This window comes from Calonectris borealis, unplaced genomic scaffold, assembly GCF_964195595.1.
Source record: "Calonectris borealis unplaced genomic scaffold, bCalBor7.hap1.2 HAP1_SCAFFOLD_283, whole genome shotgun sequence".
In the NCBI taxonomy this organism is placed as follows: domain Eukaryota; kingdom Metazoa; phylum Chordata; class Aves; order Procellariiformes; family Procellariidae; genus Calonectris; species Calonectris borealis.
This window is the reverse complement of record NW_027441667.1, coordinates 27,774-32,132: the sequence shown is the minus strand read 5'-3', so window position 1 is coordinate 32,132 and position 4,359 is coordinate 27,774. Positions and strand designations below refer to the sequence as shown.

Sequence of the window (4,359 nt, the reverse complement as noted above, 5' to 3'; positions counted from 1 at the left end):
GTCCCCCGGCTCTCCCCGGGGGGCAGGCGGCAGCACGAGGCGGCGGTGTCTCCCCGGTACCCGGCAAAGGGGAGCGAAACCGGCCGGCTGGAGCTCCGGGGGTGCACAGCCCGGCCCCGCACGGCAGAATCCTTCCCTGGGTTTTCACCGTTGGCTGCGTGTGACAAATAGGTTCATTTTGTGCCTCCTCTTTTCCCAGCGTCACCTTCTGCGTCACGTGAAGAAAATCCTGCGTGGCTGATGCTGCTTGCTGCTCAGGTAATGGCACGTGGGGGGCCGGGGGAGCGGGGAGAAACATTGGCGCGTTCAAGGACGCTGCAGGTGCTCCACGTCAAACCCAGGGAAAAGGCAAATTTGTGCCGGTGCAGAAAAGCTGATGAACAGTTGCCGTTAACAGAGCGCGCGTGCCTCGTTCCCGAATCGGTCCCTGGGTAGTTACGAGCGTTTTCCTTTCAGGGAAAAGAATGAGCTTTCACCTACGATAAATTAAGAGCTGCCTGTGACCTTCTTTAGGGTCAAGTGTTTCTCTTCTGTTTGTTCGTACTGATTTTACGGGCAGGTTGGAAAGAGCCTTTTATTTTTACCTGCGTAACTCAATTTGTAGTACTACGTGGTGTCAGGAGAGTGAATTTTGGAGCACCCAGGTACTACTAGAAACGTAATGAATGAGACACGATGGAAGCTGATATTTCAACTTGATTTTTACGTGATTTTTTTTTCATTAGAGCGTCGATGGCATGTTGTCCTGTGGCTCAATCCACATTCTGTTCAGAGGAGTCTTCAATCTAGCACTTTGAAGGACAAAAGTTGGTCCTTCCAAAAAAGGGCTAGTCGTTCATAGGATGAAGGTATAGACTTGGAGAGCCGCTTAAGTACGTGATCAGAATTGAAGCCAAATGCCGCTTCACGTTGCTGCTGTTGGTCTTCACTTTCATTAGTTTTCCCGCTGCTCCGTCATGGTTGGGAGCTCTGAATCATCCTTTTTTTCACTCCCTAACGCATTTTTCTCCCCAAGGAGAGGCTACGTTTAAAAGCTACTTAGTTTCCTCACAAATGCATTGGTCAGTAAAATGGAGTTATGATGCTTGGAACCACACAAATGACACCAGTCTTACAGATCTGGACTATTTCTGAACACGTGTTCATCGCGTGCAGATGTCATCGGGATACGGATCATCTGCACTTTGTGCTCTGTCGAGACGATCAGCTGAGACAGGGACGAGCTCCAAAAGAAAAGAAAGGTACAACGTCAAAGTTTTGTTTTGTTGTTGGTTTTTGCGTTTGTGTGTTTTGGGGTTTTTTTTGTTTGGTTTTTTGTTTGTTTGTTTGTTTGTTTGTTTTTCCTTAAGAGTGCGATGTTGACTGGTGGCAGCCTGCAGAGCTCTCTTGCTGCCTGACCTCTCCTTTCCTTCTCTGTCACTCCTCTTTCGTGGCTGTCATTTTCACTCGGGTAGTTTTAGAAGAGCGATTTAGTTCCTCGCCTGTGTAAACGCGCTGGTAATAGCTGGAAGGTAAATGCTTGAACCAGTAGCGAATAACTTGGCTACAAGTAGAATTTCTGAAGGAAGAACAACGACAACAGGAAGCAAGTAGCGAGTTACCCCAGATTTGCGTGCGTCAAACACGTCAAAGTCTTGCTGCCAAGCGTTGTTTGGCAACGTGCTCCAAATGTTTTAAAACAACTGCGGTTTTCAAAGATCTCGACTGTTTGGAGAAACGGCCTGGAAAAAAGGATTCCTCTTTCGCAGCGAGTTTGCGAGGACGGATGGGTTGCCGTACTCTTTAACAAAAATACTCCACTTGGGACGTATCGGGTGAGGAAATCGCGGCTCTACTTAGGCTTGAGAAAACGTACGTAGGTACCTGTGCCCGTCACCTGCGCGTCTCTAGGAAAGTGAGTTCTAGCGAAACTAAAGCTGCCGATGAGCCAAAAAAAAGGCACGGTTGTCTAAAACGTGCAGAAGTTCTAGTGGCCTGTCTCAACAACTGCACCAAAGACGATGCCAAATACTTTCTCCTCCACTCAGTTGTTCTCTTCACGGCAAAGGAAGCTTTGTGCTAAACGTTGTTTGTTTTTTTTTTCCTTTCCTCTCAGCAGAACGTCAACTGCCGTGAAAGTACGAGACAGATGGAAAGGATCCCTAGTGGTCTGCAAGTACAAGGTAGGCCTGTGATACGTGTCTGCATTTTTCCTAAGGTGCTTGTAGCACGGACTTTACAGTTAACACGAGGAACGTGGCAGCTCTCCTTCTATGTGATTTTTTAATGTGAAATATTTTAACGCGAATACTAAAAATAAAGGAGGTCTGTTCTGGAGCGTGGTACGCCTATGCAAAGCTTGCTGCCCTCCGTCTGTTTTCTCTTCCTGCAAGCACGGTCTTCTGTTTCTGTGCGCTTGCTATGAAAGGGTGCTGTGAAAATAACGTTGGACTAGAAGAGGAAAGGAACCGTTTGTAAGAGTTGGGATGTTCGGGAGAAACAGGCTTTGTTTTCACGATAAAAGCTTTAGGCTTTTTCAGTCAGTCAGTGTTTAAAATGCCTTACAGGAGCACTCGAACACCTTACTGAGATGCTAGCATCTGTGCTAAAAGCAATCAAGGTCAAAGAAGAGGCGCGGACAACACGGGACAAATCGGTGTCGCTTCGGTGCGTTTTCCAGGCTTTCCCGAGAAGCGGTAGCAGCCTCGTAACTAGCGACAGAGAGTCCTGATGCGGTTTTGGTGAGTTACTGCTTCTGTCGCGTCCTTTTTCCTTAACCTGCAGCGCGTAATTTTGACTTTGGGTGGAAAGAGATTTTCCAGAATGGAAATCTTTCTCGTTCAAAGGAGTTGCCTTTTACGAACTTCCCATCAGAATGGATCTTCAGAGATGACGTGCTCGGCAGTAGAAGTCATCCGCAAGGAGACTTTTCGCTCTCTCTCTCTGGAAAAAAAAAAAAAGGGGTAAGCCGATTTCCTTGCACAGACCCAAGCGCAGCACGTCTTCCGATAGTCGACGTACGGCTGATCTTTGGTTCTCGGGTGTAACGGTCGAGAGATCGTAAAGACGCGTTCCTCCGCACGCTCGGCTACGGCCAACAGCGTTAGCAAACCTGCCAGTCCTTTTTGGTAGCCTGATGTATTGCAGCACCGGGGATTTGATATTCCCCACCGCCTGCCCCCACCCCCCCCACCCCCCCCCAAAAAAAAGAGTAAAACCATACGGGAGATCTCTTATCTCACTGATTTTTCTATCGTAAATGAAATTTTAAAAAGAAAGTTAAAATTGTATAACTTCCAAACTGACTTGCGTTGTTTAAACTGCAACTGCCGAATAGCCGTAGCGTATAATTTATTAGGCGTGCTTAAGCAGTTGGGTAGTTGCTCTAAACGTTTCAAAAGAGAGGCAACTGAACGTTACGGGCTTTTTTCCCGATCTTTTGGCAGAGCGCTCTGAAGTCCTTTATTTCTGTCTCGCTTTTGACGGCGCCTTTCCCCGGCAGTTTGGTATCATCGGTCTCGGCGCCGCTCCTAGTCACGTAACGCACGCAAAACCCCTGGTCAAACGATAGCTGTGTAGTTTGGAGGTAGATAATTTAACGGCATGAATTCACAGCTACGCAATTTCAATTAACGCAAAAGGAAAATGAAATACTTTTACGGTACAAGCCTTCTCATTGTACGTATGCTAAAAAGGTGCGCGTACGTTTACATAAAATGAATTGCTGAGATTTGTTCTTTCTTTTTCATTTTACTCTTCAAAGTTTTACGCTTCACTTTCAGCTTTATCGGCCAAGCGAGCGAGATGCGCAGCAGCAGCAGCAGCGCAAGGGCTGGAGCTGTGGCGGCGGATCCGTGAGCGTAGATGCCGATTACGGCGCGCCCTTGTCCTGCAGCCTCACGGGGTTATCTCCCGGCAGCGGTGCTGTAAGGAAGGGACGGGGCGTTTTCCGACACCAGCGAGAGCGTTTACTTCTCTGCGAAGGACGCATTCAGAATCGCGTCAATTAGTCCTCACGCGGATTTTAAGCGTTCGAATCGCTCGAGCTTTTAAAGGCCGCGTTGTATTTCGAGCTGACCCGTTGTCGTGGTTTAACCCGGCAGGCAGCCAAATACCACGCAGCCGCTCACTCACTCCCCCCACCCCCAGCGGGACGGGGAGAGAATCGGAAGGGTAAGAGTGAGGAAAAACTCGTGGGTTGAGGTAAAGACAGTTTAATAGAACAGGGAAAAAAAGGGAAAATAATGATGATAATGATAAAATATACAAAATGAGTGATGCACAATGCAGTTGCTCACCACCCGCGCTGACTGATAACCAAGTAGTGATCGGTACTTCCTGGATCACGCCTACCCTTCATATACTGAGCATGACGTCACA

At 47.9% G+C, this 4,359-nt stretch overlaps 1 long non-coding RNA gene across 2 annotated transcripts; it reads left to right on the top strand.

Annotated features, from left to right (window-relative positions):
• Nucleotides 1-880: 880 nt before the first annotated feature.
• On the top strand, nucleotides 881-3,804 carry LOC142077514 (uncharacterized). 2 transcript variants are annotated; one of them, XR_012671890.1, is made up of 4 exons: nucleotides 881-1,241; nucleotides 2,099-2,162; nucleotides 2,547-2,720; nucleotides 2,826-3,235. It is a non-coding gene; the product is annotated as an uncharacterized LOC142077514 (long non-coding RNA). The 2 variants fall into 2 exon arrangements; XR_012671891.1 differs by lacking the exon at nucleotides 881-1,241 and adding an exon at nucleotides 3,743-3,804 and having other exon boundaries at nucleotides 1,349-2,162; nucleotides 2,547-2,942.
• Nucleotides 3,805-4,359: the final 555 nt, after the last annotated feature.